A 21,509-nucleotide genomic window follows, 5' to 3' on the forward strand; every position below is an offset into this window, starting at 1 on the left:
GTGAATACAAGAGAGGTGATTCGTATTTTTCATTTTGTTACGACACAATATTGTCAACCCTAAACATCCTGAAATCATGAGAAGGACTTAAAATAGGATTCAAATGCTTTTTAAGAATTTTTTCTTCTGTTTTATGGTTGATCTTATAGGGTATTGTAATGGGGCAAGCCGCTTCCACCCCTCGGAAGCGGACCTGCCCCTCACTGCGCATGCGGTCACACTCACGCTCATGGGGGCAGCCCGGGAGGAACGAGCGGCGTGCGGACCTTGTACTGCCGCTGCCACCCAGCTGAGTGGAGGGGCGGGGCTGGAGCAGGACGTCATCTGGCGCCTCAGAGTCGGGGGGGGCCGCGGGATGCATGACGTGCACGGCGGCTGACGTCAAGCGTGCGGGATGCTGGCGTGGGCCATTTAATTCCAGGACTGGGGCAGTGGAGAGAGGGGAGAGAGGCAGCAAAGCCTGGGAAGGGGAGAGAGGCAGCAGAGCCTGGGAGGCGGAGAGAGGCAGCGGAGAGAGGAGATCGAGGGCGGAAGTGGGGTAGGAAGTAGCCCAGGGCAGGGCATGGAGCCGGTGAACCGGTGAGTTTCGGGCGCTTGTCCCACCGGTTGGACAGGTCCCCGCGAACCTGTCCTTAGGACCCTGGGCTGGGATCCAGGAGTGAGGGTGGGCCCGGACCCCCCAGCTCCACAGGCCAGTGTATCAGGTGTCTCGTGTGTCTGGTAACGGGACTGAGATAGCGGGAATTTGTCAAAGACTTATAACGGGCTCCAAAGTACTGGGGGGGGGGGGGGGTGGCACCCGAATCCCCACAGGTATATTCAAGTAATACTTTCAGGTTTTTCAATCAATTATCAGGATTGAAAGAAAATATTAATGAACGTTTGGTTTCTCACATAATCAGTTGACTCCCAGAGTGGACCTCTAAGGAAACACCAAATGTTGTGAGACTTGTGATAAAATTATGGGAGTTGGCAACATTATAATTTAATGAATAAATATTAGTATTTAAAAGGCATTAAGGTAGCACAACAGATGAAATCCCAGGGGTTTCTGTTTGAATACTGAAGTGTTCAAAATACATACAAGATATAGTTTTCTGCAGATCTCAAACGCAATCTCACATATGTCAAAAGTCTGGTCTGCCTACTCAAAGCACTCATTAGCAGAGAATGGCCACCCAATCTGAAAATGCAATATGCTGATAATTAGGTTGAGATGGGGGAGGGTTGGTCAGACGTACTGGCCAGAGCAGCAGTTGGGTTGAATTGGGTACCAGAAGGTCAGAGTCCAAGACAAGACAGAGTACAAATGAGGAGTCAGATGAATTAGGCACACAGTATCAGATTGTCCTTCAGCCTACTTCAGACCTCCTCCGAAAGCAAGTGTCAGGAGGCACATGGGGCCGGAAGCTGGAGTCTGCGATCTCTCTGACACAGGGTCTGAAGCAAGAAAGGTTGGGAGTATGTACTGTTGCTCACATAGCTCTTTGGGATGTCTTCCTGCCTTAAGAACTAGTCCCAGCCAATTAGTGGGATGTGAGGAAATGCCACTCAGTTTCTGCTAGATAGTTCATCTTGCTGAATGGTACTTCCTGCTGAGCCCAGACACACAGGGTTTGCTACAAGAGTCTAGCCTAAGGGTATGTTTACACTGCAGAGTTTTTCCAAAACAACTTCACTTAGGTCCACTCTGTAATCGCGTTCTTTAGAAAAAATCGAAAGAACAGAGGGGTTTTTCCTGACATTGGTAAACCTCTTTCTATGAGGAAGAAGCCTTTTTCCGAAAGAGCTCTTTTGGAAAAAGCCATGTGTGGACAGGGAAGAGGGAGTTCTTTCGAAAGAAGTGGAAAGAGGAAAAAGCACAGGTGCCCTGGTGGCCTCTCTGTCCATAGTAATGAAAGCTTAAATGTGAGATAGCATCCATTCAGTGTGGACGCTATCTTTCAAAAAAGAAGATCGCTTTTTCAATGCGCTTTGGCAATGTGGGTGCTGTCTTTTGGAAGAAGTATTTTCAGAAGATCTCTTCTGGAAAAACGTCTTCCAAAAGAAGCCTGCAGTCTAGACTTAGCCTAAGCCTCCTGTGGTGACGTAGTGGCATTAGTGGTCCACAATGCCTATGGCTCTGAATTCTAGCCCTGCAGGTTCTAGCCTGGGCTAAATGTTGAATGTTTTAGTGTAGCTTTTATGTGTAAATAACACTATTTCAAGTACTTCACAAAAATGAAGGTTATAGGAAAATAAATACACCAAGAAAGAAGTGATTGCTGGAAGAGCTTGCAAAAAGTTTTTTTTTCCTTTAGAGAAAGTTTGTGCAGCATTTTTGCCTAAATATGTCAGAAAACCAAATGTAGATCAAAACTGATTCAAATACCCTAGAAGATTGAATTCACATGAAGCTAAATTATCCAACATCACACTAAAAATTATATGTAACTACAGCTTAGGCCAATCACGATTGTTTGCATTAAAATAATGTCCTGCTGTTTCATGTTTTTTTCATTAAAACATGGCTGCTCATTGTGCTCTGTATCCATATGTCTCTTTGCAAAATGAATTGTTTCAAAGACAGAATCCAAGGTTCCTTCCCCTTTTTTACCACCGAAGTCCAAAGATTTGAAAGTCTAATCATAGACTTCCTAAATATTTCAAAATGACATAGACAGTGACAGAACTATGGGGGGGAAAAGACCCCTAACCATGAATGGCTTCTGTGATTTCCATATCAAATGCCAGAAACAATCAGTGTCTTGGATATGACTTTGGAATTTGTAAAGATGTTGATATTGTTCTTACAGAAATAGTTGCTGTGCTAGTTAAATTCCACATCTGGATTGTAATGTCACACGCTGTCTTGCACTAAGCATTTCAAGTTAGAATATATTGTGACTGGGTAAATAATGTGGTTACGGTGACATTCTTCCCTAAAAGATTAATTTAAAACACTATGTACATGCTCCATAGGTCCACTTATTTCATAGATTATAGCAATGATTTATTTGTGATTCTGCTAGCAAGGGGGAAAACTATGCAAAAGTCTCAGAGCTGTAGACTGAAATAAATAATATGTCATACTTGTTAAACATCGGATAATGCAAACCACGGAGATTATATAGAGGAAAGGAACTGGAAGACTGCTGAACATTTAGAAGCAGAAACCAGATATTTTGGAGTGAGAAGGGGGTGGCAGACTTCTCTTCTCTTCTTGTACTTCCACTCAGGTAAACAATTAAATTATTGGTCTACAGTGTCGCTTATCCTATGATTTTCCTTTCTATTTTATGAATAATTCATGTACATAAAATGAAACTCACCTGTAATATCTGCAGAAGATGACCAATGATGCACCTATTGGCTGCATGTGCAGATACTGAAGTATCTGCATATTGACTTTTAGGATGCAGTTTCTATCCCTTTTATGTTGCAGGTATGTATACACAGACTGGTAGGACATAGGGGAGCTCATCAACTGATTGATGAATGATAGGAAGGGACTGAGAATCCCTGATCATGATTTCAACTACAGCTGGTCAAAAATGGTAAAGAAAAAAATCACACACACACAAAAATGAAGTTCTTCCTATTTTATAGAGCTTGAAATGCAATGATTTTCCACATTATTTCACATTTGAAATTTTAATTATGAGGATTTTTACCCATTTAACATCACATGCAGTAAAATGAATAATGTCCAGGTTGGTGGGTTCCCATTCCCCATCTTCTTTTTTTTCCATTGTCTTTTTTGTAACTTATTAAAAATAAAAAAACTAGAGAGTAAGAAGGAATAAGAAAAGTTGGACTCTCCCTTTCCTTCAAAATCTCTTCTTTGTTATTCATTTAACAGTGAAAAAGGGGAAAGCAGGAGAAATGGTGGGAAAACAAATTTATAGTTTTTCTCTTTGAATTTTTGCTTTTAGTGAACAGGCCAAATCTTTTATAAACATTGGTTTTGATTTTGAAATGAAAAGTTTTGCTCAATTCTAAATACAATTGTATCTACTCTTGCCTGTTGGAGATGACATGTGCTTTTCGGAATGTAATACTCTGACAACTCTTATTTTAATCTAGCAAAGCATTTAACCATGCGATTATTCTAATAGGACTAAACACCTGATTAAAATTAAGCATGTGTTTAAGTGCTTTCCTGGAACGGGACAAATAACTTTATGTTTTGTAGCTCTTACTCTGCTTGGCCATGATTCAAGTGTCATGAAAAATTGTCCCTTTTTCACTAAGAGAAATTTTCCCTAGACTATTGTAACTTCATTTCCCTAGTTATTCTAAGTTGTTGCTTTTGGTCCCTGAATTGACACTCTTTCCAAACTCATCTCTCCTTGTACTCGCCCTCTAAACAAAACTAACTGCGAAACATATGCTTGTTTCTTTTTGACTGTGCACTGGTGACTGCATTTCTCTCTTCATCTATGTAGAAACCAAATGACTTGATTTTCTTTCAAATTGATATTCCAAAAATGCCTTTTCCATAAGATTCTTCATTTAAAAGGAATAGACTGGAATAATAAAAAAAGCACTCATGTCTTTTCTATTAAGAACATTTTTTTCACACTTGACTACAGTATGTGCGTTACTTTCCTTGAGCTTTGATAGGTTGCCTAGGTGTTTAAAATGTGATAATGCTGGTCTGCATTTACAGGCTCATAAGATGAATCCAGAAATAGATAAACATTGACTGGGGATTTCCATCCCCTTAGCCAGCCTTTCAGAAAGCAGGAGAATTAAACAATAGTTTCAGTGTGTTTTAAGAATAAAAAAATCCTGGACAACTGGACTTCAGCTCTGCTTAACCTGCAGTTAATTTTGGGTATGGAAGATCCAAGCAATTTTGGCTCTCTTGTTTGGTGGAACAGTGCAATCAATTTTTGGTGGAACACTCCAATCAAGTCTTCTGATAGGAAAGCTTGTGATGGAAAAAGTGATTATGTTGTGCTGTTTTTAAAAAGCTCGCAGATTTTGTTTGCAACATTCCATTGGGAAGTCTTTGCTCATCCTTGGCCAATTAGGTAGGGTCTATGTTTTCAGTAAAACTTGCTTGCTGTCTTTTGCCATGTCCTTGCCTCATCATCTGAGAAGGTGCAACTGCAAACCATTATTTTATACTTCCATGACTTCATGATAGATGTTTGGCATGTGATATGAAAACAATAAATTTAAAGCTTTTAAATTTAAAAGCATTTTGCTTTTCTCAGTCTTTGGTAGTTAGAACTACAGCAAAGTTTCTGAGGTTTTGGAAGCTTTCTCCTCCTATGTACTGCTAGCTGAACTTTAAATTTTAACTAAAACATTTCAAATGTGAGTGCTAGTTAGAGGGTATGAGCTGCTTTCCAGTGGGAGAGAAGGGTGCTTATCATCCATCAAAATCATTCACTGTTGGTTTCACAGGACTTTGAATCAGGCCCACACTATAGATTTTGGTGCCCAAATTTAGGCATCCCAGTCTGTGCCTTAAATAATTTGCCCAACACTACTTAGGAAGTCTCAGAATAGATCTGTGGTCTACTGAGTCCCAGTCTTGTGCCTTAGCTACATGATAATCCTTCTCTTTGTTATGTAGAGGAACAAATACAATCTTTATACCCATTGCTCATTGACTTTATGAGTGAGAAAACATAATTTGGCCAAATGATCACTTTGCAATCTGCACTTATAAACTGCCCTTGATTAAAAAGAGAAACTTCTAGGGACATCTCATCAACATGGTTAGGGACAACGCTAGGACTCCACTCACCTAATGTGAAAATGGATGGACCATTCCTGCCTGATCCAAATATCCCCTTGAATTTATTGTGAAACTTGGACAAGCAAGGAGTGGGGCAGCAGCCAGGGACCTCCACCTAACACTCTTGTGAAAGAAAAATTAACTCAAGGCAAAACCAACACTTGATATTCATTATCTGTTGACTAGAACAGTGCCCAAGCATCTCCTCATGATCCCATACACAAAAATTGCACAATCCCAGATGGTTTTTTTCCTCAGTCCTTTGATCATCAGTCCTATCTGCTCTCCTAGAACACAGGCCCAGGTGAGAGCTGAATGTTGACCAGAGAAACTCACCTCACTCTGTTTTACTATAGGAGAGAGCTGTTCTGCTCAGAGTTTGGCTCCCCACTCTGGTCATGTGTTTCAGGGAGGTCAGGGAGTGATTATAGTAAGAGGGATTGATAGAAAGAAGCAGGCCAAGTGATGTGAGGTGTTCCCATGTTGCCAGCAATCAGTGTGGTGGAAGGAGAAAAAAACCAGAGGATACGGGAAGGAAGAATCAAAATGACAGAAAAATAAAGACAGAAGAAGGAGGAAGACAAAAAGAAGGGAGAGCAATACAGCAGAAAGAATAGGCTAAACAGAGAACAAACAGGAAGGAACAGAATTGGGGATGGGTAGGAATCAATTTTGAAGGAAGAATACAAGTTGAACCTCTAGTCTGGCACTCTCTGGTCAGGCAACATCCATGGTCTGGAATGATTTTAGTTACACATGTCCACTTATCATGAGGGTGGCCAACTTTTCTGTGGTCCCTTACAGTTTGTTTACAGCCACCAGTCCTGGCTCTCAATATTCTGTGCTATTATTTAGCTCTAATTTACCCCAAATGTCTTCTAAGAGCCCAGTAAGCCATGGAAGTGATGGTTATGCTAAGAGACAATACTGACCTTCTAGGGTTCTGCAAATTCTCTGGTACTGCACCCATGATAAGTGGACATCCGTCTAACTAAAATCATGCTGGACCAGGGATGTCAGACTAGAGAGTGCTGGATGAGTTCAACCTGTTTATCTCATTCCTATTCACCTCTGTGAATTCTGTGATTGAACAGTTAGCATTAGCCAATCAGACAATTTTTCACAAGGAGACACTGTCAGGCTTTATACTGAACAGAATGAATGACTAAGAATGATTGTTCAGTGCGTGACATTAATTTAGTCACAACGTTGATAGCAAAGCCACAATCTTTTGTGGCAACACAATTTTTACCTATAGAGCATCTCCATTAGAAAGAATATGGAAATTGTGCACTCTGAGGCTAATAGGGAATACTGTTAACAGTGGTGCACATCATGTAAGGAAATTGAAAATTAACTTTCTGTAGAATGAATGATCTAGTTATTCATAATGATGAAAAAAGATAACCTAGGTTTGATTGGCCTTGAAACAATGGAGCCATCACAACCAATTTCAGACTGGACATGGAATTTGTGCTGCAGCAGAATTTCTCAGGTGTTTTGAGACAGTCCAGTATGTCATTATGCTCAGCCACAACCCATGACATACATTGTTGAGAATTTCAGAGCAATTCATCTTCCTGACGGTCTTTGTGTCTTGAACTTTGTTGACTGGATTACATCTGCCCAATTAATGTAAAGTAGAGTGTAGGCTATCAAACACATGTTCAGATGTGCTAGCCTACATGCATCATTTCAGCCATTTTAGAATAACTGGATGAGCTAACAAGACTAAAAAGTAGACAGAGACATAGGAACAACCACTTAACTGAATACTTGAAAAATGGTAGGTTGTCAAAGATCTTTTCTGTAGTATTATTCGGACTCAGGAGTTACCAGGTGGCATACAGATGAAGTTTGCGGGTTCTGCTTAATTAACGAATAGGGAGTTAGATTTTGAGAAGTGGTCATTGTCAGTTGGTATGCAAATATTTGCAGAAGTTTAGTATTAACTTTCAAGTTTGTTTCACGGCCTGAGTATGCTTGACTAGAATAATTTCTTTTATCTAGCTGCTATGTGGCAAAATGTTTTATTAAAAATGTGGGGGGGTTTTCTGTGCTGAAGTATAGAGGTTAATGTAGCAGAATTGATCATTTTAATCCAGGATGTAAAGCTGCAGTATATACTGAATTATAGTGCATACTGTATGCTAGCACTTCATACTTTGATAGATCATATTAAAAGTTCATTGGTGCACCAGTGACGGGCACTGGTTCCTCTGGAGAATGGTCATTTTAACTACCCCTCAAGCTCTAAGGATTGTCTACACTGTAACTTGACACCTGTGGCTAGCCCTTGACAGATGACTCAGTCTTCAGGAACTGTTTAAGGGTGGTGTGATATTCTAGCTCTGGCTGCAGCCTGATCTCTACAGCCCTCCTACTTGCACAACCCTAGAGTCTGGGCTCCATCCCCAGCCCAAATGTTTACTCTGCAATTAAACAGACCCTTATTTTGAGCCCCGCAAGCCTGAGTTGGCTGACATGTGCCCAGGGCCTGTCGATAGACATCACTGGGCCTTGGGCAGTGCGGGAGGGGCATGACTTTGGGCCTCCAGAAGGGGCAGGATCTGGGGAAGAAGGTGTAGGGCTAGTGGCAGCCAGCCGTCAGCACCCCCCAGACACCATGCTGTTCCTTCTGCAGCTAGCCCTCAATGCCGCCCAGATAGTACCTATTTTTATTTATTGTGAGAGTACCGCATGTTAATAATATAGATTTTTTTTAAATGAAATCACTGGTCCTGGTGCATTACTCTGTGAAAATGGGATGCACTTGTCCAAAAACTTGAATAGGTATTTAGTGCCTAGTGGATTTTGATCATTGTTTGGTTTCTGATTATTCTTTTAAAGATGGATTTCTCAGTTCTTTTTCCATAATTTTTTATAAATGCCATGGCCCAGTAGCAGGTTTATATATTTATTTGATTGTTTCTGGTTTTGAGGGAAAGGCTTCAAAATAATTTCCTAAAAATCGAAGGGAAATCAGAAAAGAGGGAAATGAAAAGTGGGCTGTCATTTCTGCCAGCTGGCCACCGGTCAGTCAGAAGTGAGGCAGCTTGTACAACCCATCAGAATGCTGGTAGTCAGCCAGCAAATTACCAAGCAGGCTATCCAGATGCCAGATGGAATAAGCTAAAGGAAACAATCATGTTGCTGGTATTTAATATGGGATACATTTGACTATTTTAGATATATTACATTGATATTGCTGTCCATAAATTGAGAACGGCTGTGGCCGGAATCTAAGCTATTTTATAGTCAAATAGTTGATGTTAGCAATTTCTGTGGTAAAATATTTGTTAGGTATTATTTTTACTGATTTCCAGATTTTTCTCCTCGTGGTTGGTAAGTTATGCCACCAACGTTCACTTTGTATGACTGTCACTTGGGCAAGTCTTATACTTTTAACTTTTAAAAGGACGTTGACAAACTGGAAAGGTTCAGAGAAGAGGGGAAATAATGATTTGAAATCTGCAATACCTGATGCACAGTGAGAGATTGATATTCCAATCTATTTTAATAAAGAGAGGTCTATGCAGTAACTTTAATATACCAAATACATACCTACATGGGGAGAATATGTGAAGGGGATCTCCTTTCAAACTTTTTAAAAACATTTTCTTCCAAAATATAGCTTATATTTACTGTTTCCATCTTAGAAATCCCAGCGTATGCCCATAACAATCAACTGCTTTTATATTTTTGCAAAATATGCCCATTTAAAAAAACAAAAAAGCCAGAACAAACAAAAAACAAAAACAAAGAATTCAACCATAGTGAATCACTGCAAACCACAATTATTCCCAGGGCAAGATTTCCCAGACTTTTTACTGATTGCTCATTTCTCTGCACACACGACTGTTGACCTGGTTTATGGTAAAATGTAAATGCATAGATAATAGTTTTCATGAAATCATTTCCCATCTTCTTTTCCTCCACTGTTCTGAAGCATTTCAGTGTACTTGTTAATGACTAGATGAGAATGCTATATGAGCATGAGTGAGGAGAGGTAAAGGTTTGGAGTCTCAAAAATATCTCAGGGTATGTCTACACTACAGAGTTAATTTGAAATAATAGTCGTTATTTCGAATTAACTTTAATAGCTGTTTACACATACAAATCACTATTTTGAAATAAATTCGAAATAGTGGAGCCCTTATTTCAAATTAGGTAAACCTCATTCTACGAGGAATAACACCTAATTCGAAATAGCTAATTCGAAATAAGTGCTGTGTAGACACTTATTTCAAATTAAGGGTCCTCCAGCCCTTCCCAGTTCCCCCTGGTGGCCACTCTGGGCCAAACCAGGAAAACTTTCTTCTCCTCTCCTAGCCCTGGAGCCCTTAAAGGGGCAGACTCTGGCCCCAGTGCCTGTGCCAGTTGCCAGCCTGCCAGCACATAGCCAGGAGACCGTGTACCTGGCACACCATGAGCCAGCCAGCCGCTGCCACCCAGCTCTCCACCACTCCCCAGGACTAGGCTGGTGGCTCCCAGGAGCCTGCCAGGGAACTCAAAAGGTGAGTGCCTTCCTGGTCAAGTACGGAGATTGTGAGCCTCACTGAGATTTAGAGGGAGGCCTTCAATGCCCATGATCTCCACACTAGGTACAGGAATGCGGCCGTCTACAGCCGCATGGCTGCCAGCCTGGCCACCAGAGACCACAGCCAGGAGCAGGTGCGGACAAAAATTAAAGAACTGCAGCAGGCCTATGCCAGGGCCTCCCAACCAGGGGCTGACCCGGAGGCCTGCCCCTACTATGAGGCCCTGGACAGTCTGTGCCCTCCTGGTCATCATAGACTTTATGCCCTGCTGGAACCGGTTTCAGCTGCCCTTAAATGCAATCCAGTGTCCAAATAGCAGTGTGGACGTGCTATTTCAAAATAGCAAAACACTATTTCAAATTTGTTTTTGGGTCTAGATGTGTTATTTCAAATTAGCTTATTTCGATTTAACTAATTCGAAATAAGTCAATTCGAAAGAGCACTGTAGTGTAGACATACCCTCAGAGATAGGGGGAAAAATTCCCGTCTAAAATTAAATGGAAAAACTCAAAATCTTAAAAGTTTCCATGAATGGGAAATTGAAAACAATCAGGTCAATTAAAATGTGGGTTCAATAATTTCAAATTGATTTTTGAATGTCAACCGTTTTTAATTTTTTTAGCGTAATACTTAAATATCAAAATGAAAAGTCTTGATTCAGAAAACTAGATTTTTTCATTTTGTAATTATATTTAATCATTGTTTGAAGTAGGAGTTTCATTGAAACATAACTGCAAACAGTTTCAGTTCAGAAGAATTCACATTTTTTGATAAAAAATATTTTGTTGGAAAAATTCTGGACCAGTTCTGTATCTTAGAGCCTTGGGATCCCGCACTGCTAGGTGTCAACCTATGTCTTTTATTCTATCATTTCATAAATTCTCACTTTTTATGAACTAGATATAGTCTCATTCTCTTGTGAGAACTAACAGGTGTCTGAGTTATCTGGGAAACTCATCAGTCCCTAGCCTTTACGATGAATGGAGGCACAGGTGAATCTATTTTGTGCTGAATTGTATTAGTCTCAGGTTCCAGTAGAATGTTGAGAAGAAGTTGACTTACCACTTTTTTCGCTCCCCTGAGGGCCAATAGACTTGCCAGGCACCTGGGCAAGGTGGGTAGGTGGTCGTGCAGGCCTCTCCCTTTCCCCTGCCAGCCCTGAGAGCTGCCTGGAGTTGAAGCATTAAGAAAACCATCAAATACCCAAGACATGAAATAATATTTTGGGAGTTGGCAACAGAGTGACATCATAGCATCTCCCTGGCATCACTACCCAGAGGGAAATCATACACCTCAGCTACGCTTTATGGGCACGTCTATGCTAGATTGAACTTAAAGGGTGACCCCCTTGCTGCTGGTACTCCTGCTCCTCACAAGTAGTAAGGGAAGCTGAAGGGAGCATTTGCTCCTGTTGACCTCCCACTGTGTGGAGAGTGCAGAAATTTAATGTAAGGTATGTCGACTCCCACTATGAAATTTACAGTAGCTGTAGTTGTGTATCTTACTTTGAACTCCCCATGTAGCATGGACCAGGCCTGTATTTTTTAAGAGTAAAAGACTGCAGGTATGTCTACACTACCCTGCTCATTCGAACTAGCGGGGTAATGTAGGCATACCGCACTTGCAAATGAAGCCCGGGATTTGAATTTCCTGGGCTTCATTTGCATAAGCGGGGAGCCGCCATTTTTAAATCCCCGCTCGTTCGAACCCCGTGCCGCGTGGCTACACGCGGCATGGAGTAGCTAGTTCGGATTAGACTTCTAATCCGAACTAGCTGTACTCCTCGTGGAATGCTTGCCCTTTTTTCCTTTCTATTTGTCCCAAGTAATCAATAGGTTTCCTGGGCTCAGTGAATCCTCCCTATAGGGTGACTGCTTCTCAAAATCTATAGAACCACCCTCCTATCACTCTCTGGTCTGATGTATATTTGTGGGATTTCTTATTCCTTCATCACAATTGAGAACACAAGCTTATGTGTGGGATCTCTGTAAATAAGGGACTGAGTTTTCTCAGGATCTCTCTCCTGTACGTCCTGCTGCTTTTCTTTTTTGAAATTCTCACGTGTACTTCCATATTGTGTTACTAGTCCACCTCTTCAATGTGTGGTAAACAATCCTTTCTGGTTTCTCCTGGGCTACTTTCAAGGTCTGAAATGATAGTTAGCACTTTGTATATATAGTTCTTTTCATCTTCAAAATCCCTTCCAGACATTAATTTATCCTCATTACACTCCTGTCAAGTAGGTAAGTTAGTATAATGATGTCTTTTACAGACAGGAAATCAGAGGCAGAAAGGTTAAGTGAGTTGTTCAGGCTCAGACAGTAGGTATCAGAGTTTGGGTTAAAACTCATGGTATCTGATTCCCCCACCTGCATTCAAATCACTAGACAATCCCCCTTCCTCTTCTAATGTTCAAAAGTTATTGTGCACAAGTGCTCCCAAAATTCATTTTTCTCTCACTTAAATTCTCAGTTGGTTTTAAACAAGTATGAATAGGCTCATGAGTAATTTGGCAAAGCTTTAAAAACTTTTCATTAAAGACAACCTTATTCACTCAAAGGGTTTTCTGGAAGTTGTCCCAGCTCTATTGAGACCATTTAAAGAATCTCCTGTACTATAAAAGGATCACGTAATTCCTATGCCTTGCATCTTGCAATAGCACAGATAGTTCATTACATTAACTTTAACACTCCTTCCAGAATTCACATGGGGAATCTCACAGGACAACAGTTACAAAAGACATATACTGAGCCACACTGTGAGTAACTTACATGCATTTTAAGCAAAGCTCAGTAAATAAGGTCTAATAAATGAAAAGGGGGGCTGGATGTCTGAGTAGCTCATAGATTCACTGTAGTCTACTATTTGTACAATTTGCATCCATATGATATAGTCATATACTGTACCAACAGGAGAGACCTTCACTGAGTTTGTAGATAGAATGAAAATTCCTATCAGGGCAATGCACTAGAGGCACTGGTACCCTTGTTTCATTTTGCATTTTCAATCTCACACTTAGTATTGAATGTTTTAAGTGTTGCTCAAGGGGTGCCCAAAGATTGTGATGGGCACACTTTTATGTCCCGTAGATGAATCTAAACAAATAATTTGTGTCAAAACACTTGCAGATCTCAGTAAATCAGCACTGGCCACACACACACACACAAATGCCTACCAAATAATCACATCCTTGTTTCAAGACATCCTTTTTATTCCTTGTCAAGAAGTGCTTATATTAGTAGTACCAATGCAGAGCTTGCCTTACACAATGGAGGGAGAGACCACCATAATGCCAGTAGGATTTTAAAAGATTTATTTTCTTTCTTTGCATGTGTCAGATTTCACATATTTTAAGGTTCTACTGCTTGGAAAGAGTGCTCTGTAAAGCCTTTCCCCTTTTCTCCTCAGAAAACGTTTTTTTTCTGGATTACAAAGTCTCTCTGCAACATCAAACAGCCCTTCATCCCCAGCAGCCCAGCTCCTTACTTTAAATATAGCCTTGAATTCCTGCCAGCTGCATACCCAGACCTCATATAGCAGTCTGCAGAGGAATTATCTTTCTGCCTTCACTTGGAAGCATTGAGGAAGTAATCGTGGGGTAACTGAGGAAATTTCATATTTTGAGTTCTAATGTTTAATTCAATCTCCGTTCTGCTCATTTGGCCCGATAGCTGATCTACCAAGAACTGCTCATGTAAGATATTTTATAACTCTCTGTGGTTACAAGGAATCAAAATTGTATCTCAAGAGGCTCAAGCTGAAGGTGGTTTATTCTATAAACTTCTCTAGGTCTCCAAATCAAACAACAACAAAAAACTCTGGTCTTACATACAGTAGTTTTTCTGGATCAGTAAAAAGGGTTTGGAGTGAGGAAGCTGTTTTCCTTTCAGGATGTGGGGGAGTGGAGTCATGGGGTGTGAGGGCAAAACAATTCCATGAGAGTGGCTATTAAAGAAAAGTTCATCTTATTGGCAGGAGAGAATTATAAACAGAACAAATATGTCAGTAATAATAGTGCTCGGTGAAATAAATGTAGGTCATAATGGCCTTGAAATTGTTTTTTTCTGTTTGGAAATTATTTGTGAATCAACTTAATTTTAGCTTATTGGTTTGTTTGTTTGTTAAACCAATTTGAATAACACTTTATGTTAATTTATTTTTGCCTATGGGCTATTGGGGAATTATTGGTCATGCTCCAAATTCTCTCAAGTTAAATAAATACAAATAAGTATCTGGAGAGTTAGTCTCTGTGTCTTCAACTGTTCAGCTATAGCACATGCTATGATTCCTGTGCTGAAGACAGGACAAGGCAGAAAATCAATGAAAAGTCAAGAGAGCAATGTTAGTCCTTTTGTTTAGAATTTTCCTCTGAACATATTTCCATGAATATTCAGAAACCTTTTGCTTTTCACAAATATTGTGATGGGGGAAGAAAAAAGTTTTCAAACTAGTTTTAGCAAATAGCAAATACTCTTGACATGAATTTGCTTTTCTAAATTATTCACCCACTTCAACTTATCTAATATGTATGTGGAGGTTCAGAAAAGGGAAATCTTAGAATCACAGAAACATAGGGCTAGAAGGGACCTTGAGAGGTCACCAAGTCCAGCCTGCTACACTGAAGTAGTAAACCTAGATCAGCCCTGACATGTGTTTGTCCAACCTGATCTACCAACCCAAATTTCCTTTGCTGCAGATGAAGCCTATTATTTCTTATCTTACAGTCCTCAGGTCTTCCCTAGTCTTTTCTCAAGACTAAACATGCCCAGGTTTTTTTTTTTCAACTTTACCTCATAGGTCTTTTTCAACTTTACCTCATACCTAAGTTCCTAACTTTTTTTTTTTTTTTGCATTTGTCTGGACTTTCTCAAGTTTGTCCTCATCTTTCCTAAAGAGTGATGCACAGAATTAGATATAGTACTCTTTTTGAGACGTCACCCATGCAGAGGAGAGTGGAAAAATTAGTATATATATATCCCAGCAGAATATTAGCCCTTTTTTTAGAATTGCTTCACATAGTTAATTCACATTCATTTTTTGTTCCACTATGATGTCCTTTCAGTATTACTACCACCTACCCAGTTATTCCCCATTTTGTAGTTGATTTTCCTTCCTAAGTGTAGTACAGTACTTCGCACTTACCGTTACCGAATTTAATCTTGTTGGTAATACAATCTGTTTGTTCTTGTTGATTTCAGACCAGTTCTTGAATTTGTCAAGGCCATTTGAGGTTTCTTTCTATTCAGAGTAGAAATCGCACTCCCATGGAATGGGATAAAATACCACAGCTGATCTTGTGACAGGCCTTTCGTATGGCTGCTCATGTACTCCTGGACAAGAATGCTACTGTCCCTTTACCATTTGTGGATAACCAGTTCCTCCAAGCAGCTGGAAACTATGTGCTTATAGAGTGGAGGCATTGGTTGGAAAGAGTCTAACACACCCAGAAAATTCAGTGTATTAGCCTCTTTGTTGAGCTGAAAGTAGTGTCTCATCTGAGATCAATAGGCTGTCCTTTGGCTTGTCCAGAGTTCCTGCAGCTATGCACTGGCTTGGCTTGGTTTTCTCTCCATGCTATGGTTGTGGGGCAAAGTTGCAAGCAATAACTCATGTGGTGGAAGAGTATTCACTGAACATTTGGTGGGTGGTTCACAGCACCTTCTGTCCCTACAGGCTATTCTCTGTTTATGCAACCTGGAAATTAGGCTCTGCACCTGCACATGAAGGGAACAGTCCTTTGGATATCATGCTTCACTTTCTCGAATCAATAAACTCAACAAGACAGTGTGAAGCGAGAGGGGTGGCATGGCCTTATCATAGTCCTTTCCTGTCCTCTTTGGGACAAAGTGACCCCCAAGGGGGATCAGTTCCTATGCTCCCTGAATCCAAGAGGCAAATTTATCCCTGGATCTTGTGAGAAATATCGAAAGGGTAGGAGGAAGACTACAACAAGGGTCTGGGACAGACTGCCAAATACAACCCCCTCCTATTACTGTTGTGAAAATAGAAAGTAACGAAAAAGCAATTGAATGCTCTTCAGACTATCCATGCAGCTGCAAATACAGAGTTTACTAGAAAGGTCTGTTTTAATAGTCTCATAGAAATTAATGGAAAAGACTTATTAGGTCATCCAGTCCATCTTCCTGCCAGTGCAGGATTGTTCCCTGCAGTGTAATTTCTGGTGCTTTGTTCAGACTGCTTAAAGGACTCGTGAGGTTTATGGCTTTGGCCTTTTGACAGTACTCACTATATTGAGCTTTCTGATTGTTTCAGAAGTATGAGTCAGAAGTAGATGGATTCCACATTCTCTAAGTGCTTGAAATTGGAACAGAAACATTGCAAAATTATTTAGAATTAGGATTGTGTGACATTTTAATTAAAACTGCTAAAATATACAAGGCCAAGGCAGAGCTCTAGTAGATGAACTTTTGCAGCTGACATTTTTTTGAAACACAGACTAATGTTTGGCTTTTGTAGTAAATGGTGCATAATTTCTACACTAATATAATCTTTCATATCTCCCTGGGTCTCTCTCATATTTGTCTGTCTCTCCTCACTTCTCTGCCCTTCAATTATTTCCATTTAGTCTTTATATTATCTCTATTCTTCTTTTTGGCCTGTACTGTTCTTTAATTTTCTTATCAACTGCTTTCTGGCCACCATGTATACACTTTCTCTGAACTCTTGTTGTTCTCTTCCATGTCTTTCTCTGAGCATTTATGCTTTGGGCTCTTTTCCTTTCTTATTTCTCTATCTCGTCACTTCTTTTTTCCCTCAAATTCATCAAGGAATGGGCATCTTTAAACTCTACTGCTTCATGTCCCAGGAGTGATGGGACCTTCAAGACTGCCTAGCTTATCTCTCTAGCCCTTTGCTCTTTGGAACTAGTTCCTAGGGAATACTGAATCCTTCAAAGTTAGCCAACTCACTCACCTGGTCCTCCTCGCTTTCATTTCCCCTTTTCTTGTCTGATATTTTGAAACTGGCTAATTTATCCAATATTCATGTATTTGAGGAGACTCACCCATAGTGATACTAAATGCTTCATACTGCACTGAATTGGGGGATTCTTACATCATTAGGCAGGAAAATCTGTGACTTTTTCAGTTTTAAGTAAAAATTCCATTAATTAATAAGACATTAAAATGCAGTCATTAGATATTGTCCCTCCCCCCATTTAACCTGTTTAGTGTTTGCAAGTTTCTAATTGAAAATGAAATGACTTTATTCCAAATCACCATAAAAAGGTTTCTGGCAGAAAAAAATAGGTGCTAGTTGCTGCCAGGAAAGGGCTACTTCACTTGGTTACAGAACTTATTTACTTTGCTAAATTAGTCCAAAACCAATCTTTCCTGTGATAGAGAAAGAGTATAACCATATGAAAAGAGGGTTGCAAAAGAACATCAAGATGACTGAGAATTTTGTCTTTAAAAATAACAGTGTAACCAAATACAATGTCCCCTGGCTATAAAAGTCCATTGTAATTACATATATTACAACTTGACATAATTAATATATAAATTCTAAGTTTTTTGTCCTGTAATGTGCAATGTGTGGAGGTACTACTGCACTTGCAAGGCACTTCAATGAAGTAACTACATCACTCTGTCTGCAGGGTGTAAATTGTGGCTCCTAAATTGCTTCCCTAAAGAGGGCCAAATTTACTCCTGTGAAACTCTCCTGAAATTAAACAACATTGTTTATCATAAACCTCTAACACACAATAATCAAAGGCAAAATGTGGTTATTCAGCAATGGAAACCAGATATTACACTGCAGGTAAAATGTGCTCCAGTAGTTGTTTGGTTTTTTTCCCCCCCTGAACACTAATTGGAGAGTCTGAAGTCTTTTTATTTAGCTCAGTTGACATGAAGCCCTAAAACCTTTTAAGGAAGAACAAGCAATCCTAATAAAATCTCAGGCTCTAGAAGTTGGCAAGATGTTAAGGTCCCCAAATACCTATCCACAAACAGTGTATAAATATAGTACTCCCCCTTCCCTTATTCCAAATCCACAGGAAAAAAATCACCACTTACGGAATGGGAATGAACAGATTGTGTTACCAACAAAATATTATGCAAACTGGGTGCAAACTGTTGCATCGGTGGAAGGAATTAAAGCAACACTCAGAGCCTGTCTTTGGTAAATGAAAAGATTATACTGGTTAATCCCACCATAAAGCATCACTGGCTAACTCTTCTATAAAGCATCCATGCCTTCAGAGAAAAATTTTGAAAACTGGTTGTAATTAGAGCCATAAGTCATTTTAGTTTTGATGCTTATAGCAAGGAGATAATCATGGTGCTGGAATACTACTTTTGAGAGAAAAAATTAAGTAGGAAAAAGCTTTATGGTTTGGCATGAATACCTCTAATTCCTGAGGAATAGGCAGCATATAGGATTTTATTACCTCACAGATTAATGAAATTTAATGTGACGAATGCCATACTGTGGTGACAGTATAGCGTCTGTGTTCATGAAATGGCAATTTTTCTCAGTAACAACCCTAGTTTGGGCCTTTTGCTTTGTGTTCACTGCAGATTTAAGCCAAAATGGCTTTTAATGGAGGGAAAATATTGTTTTGATTAAAACGAAGCCAGAGATTAAATTTAAAGGCGCGGTTCAAAGGTAGCTATTATATTTTTGGCAAAGGCATTTCCTTCAAATTTTAGCCCTTATTTAGAAACTGCTACAATTTTATTCTTATCTGTAGGGAAAGAAAGAGCCATATTGGAAATACTCCAAAGTAGTGCTTAGGGTCTACTGAAAGAAAAGATATTTCCTTTTAGGAACATGGAAACATAGACGTTACCACAGTGGATCAGACCAAGGTCATTGCAACCCTGTATCCCATTTCTGACAATGGCCAGTATCACCTACTTCAGAGGAAAGTGGAAAAACCCACAAAAGCCAAACCCTGGATGGCAGGTTGAGATAATCTGTCCCTAACTTTAGGTCTCATCCTGGTCACTCATAATTAGAGATTGGTTTAAATCCTGAAGCATGGTGGTTAATACCCCATTTATAATTAATTATAACTACAAATATACTTTAAAGCATATAAAATAAAATTTATCAGGAAGGTAGGACAGGAACTTCTATTTTCCCTGCATCAGAATAGCAGAGCGAAGGGATATTAAATTAAAACATGGGAAAATCAAAAGTGACAGAAAAAAACACCTTTAGATAAGATAGACTGAGAACTAATTGCCAAGATTAGCAAGATTCAGATTGGATATTTATAGGCTATAATCATGTCCCCTCTTATATTTTGTCATATCATCAGTAAAAAAAAAAAATCAGCTTTTGATATTTCTTTTGGTTACATATAATTATTTATTGGTTTGGTAAAAAAGATGCTCAACAGGGTATAATTTGAAGGAACTAGTGAGGATATATATAAGTGAAGGGCGGCTATGGTAATAAGACAGCCTTTGCTTTGAAGAATTTGTGGTAGCTTCATGGCTTCCTTAACTTTATGTATATACATTTTATAGTCTCTCTCCATTTCAAGTGAAGCTGTTCAATTCAGGAAAACGACTGGCATTCACAAGTACTATTTATACCTATGTTTCTTCTGTCCCCACTTAGCATTAGCATAGGTCTTTAGCATCTGCTCTGGTACAGGATGACAGCAGGGAAAGTACTGTGCATCAACAGGGGAATTCAGAGGCACCTGGAGGATTGTATCATCAAGATATTGCTTTGCAGCATAATCCCTCAGGGTATGTCTACACTACCCCCCAGTTCGAACTAGGGGGGTAATGTAGTCATACGGAGTTGCAAATGAAGCCCGGGATTTGAATTTCCCGGGCTTCATTTGCATAAAGCCAGCCGGCGCCATTTTTAAATGCCGGCTAGTTCGGACCCCATGCCGCGCGGCTACACGCGGCACGGGGTCACAACTAGCCGGCATTTAAAAATGGCGCTGGCCGGCTTTATGCAAATGAAGCCTGGGAAATTCAAATCCCGGGCTTCATTTGCAACTCCGTATGACTACACTACCGCCCCTAGTTCGAACTAGGGGGGTAGTGTAGACATACCCTCACATTTTGCCTTCCTTTTCCAGGGGAAAATTAAGTTTATGCACCTCTTAAAAGGGTGAAGCTCACATTTGGGCCTGCTCAGCCATTCTGAGAGGGAGGCCACGAGCCATTTCAGGACCATATTCTGTTCATCCCTGACCTTCCTTTGAGGTGAATCAGGAATATTTGGTGGTTGATTGTATCAGGTATGAAGTCCAGCAAGATGAATATAGATTTGCTTCTCCTGCCTATGGTCACAAGGATATCCTTCAAAGCAACAAATGCTGTCTCAGTAGAGTGTTCCATAAAGAAGTCTGCCTGAGAGGGTCTAACAGGGTCTACCATTTGACAGCTAACAAATGACGTCAGTGGATAAACATATCACTTTATTTTCTATTTCTGCCATTCTAGCCTTGTTCACAAACAATTTATATTGATTTTTAAAGGAAATATTTGTAATTTTATTGTTTAATTTTAATTTATAATTTTAATTGCAATTTATAAATCAGTTTTTCTTACAGAAAGCATTTGTAAAGAAGGGGAAAATTCAGACTTTAGTGCAGAATACAAAAAAAAAGTGAACCAAATTTCTCATTTATTTTGTCACTGTCACTTGTTTAGATATCTACATAATAGTTATGGGAGAAAGCATAGAGAACAGTGATCAATGGCATTTAAGGCTAATTTTCTTTATGACTGGTGCTCTCAAAAACTGGCAACAGTAAATTAGAGGGAACTTGTAAACAAAGGAAATGGAAAGTTTGGTTAAAGATATTACTGGGGAAAAAAGCTTACTACCACTCTAAGTTTGTTTTGGGTTCTCAGTCAATTTGGAATAATAACATGGTTTTTTATGCCTGGAAATAAAATAGAAAAACACTGAAAATTTCCTTTACATAGCAACATTGGAATTTGAAAGACTGCAGTATTATTCTGATAAATGTTTGAGTGAGAAATGTTATTAGGAACCACTGGTGGTAGAAAGATATATTTCAAAGACTGTGAAGGTAGGCCCTGTTGATGTATATCTTTCTCTTAGGGTTGCCAGAAAAATACCGAGCATGGCAGGAAAAAAATTGGTTGAGCAAAAAAGAAAAAAAACAAAACCAAAAAACCCCTCCAGAAACACCAGGGAAAAAATTGTCCCCATCGGCCTTCCATCCGAGAAAAACAGAAAATACCGGTATTTTCTGGGTTTTTTTTTAAACA

The 21,509-nt window shown here is 39.6% G+C and overlaps 1 long non-coding RNA gene across 1 annotated transcript in view; it reads left to right on the top strand.

The window, feature by feature from the left end:
• The first annotated feature begins 3,022 nt into the window (after nucleotides 1–3,022).
• The window catches only part of LOC112547230 (uncharacterized), a 112,081-nt gene continuing 93,594 nt past the window's right edge, over nucleotides 3,023–21,509 (top strand). The window contains exon 1 of the long non-coding RNA XR_016349468.1: nucleotides 3,023–3,218. This is a non-coding gene — a long non-coding RNA (uncharacterized LOC112547230). The remainder of the gene's footprint in view (nucleotides 3,219–21,509) is intronic.

This window comes from Pelodiscus sinensis, chromosome 4, assembly GCF_052426305.1.
Source record: "Pelodiscus sinensis isolate ZL-2025 chromosome 4, ASM5242630v1, whole genome shotgun sequence".
Classification (NCBI taxonomy): domain Eukaryota; kingdom Metazoa; phylum Chordata; order Testudines; family Trionychidae; genus Pelodiscus; species Pelodiscus sinensis.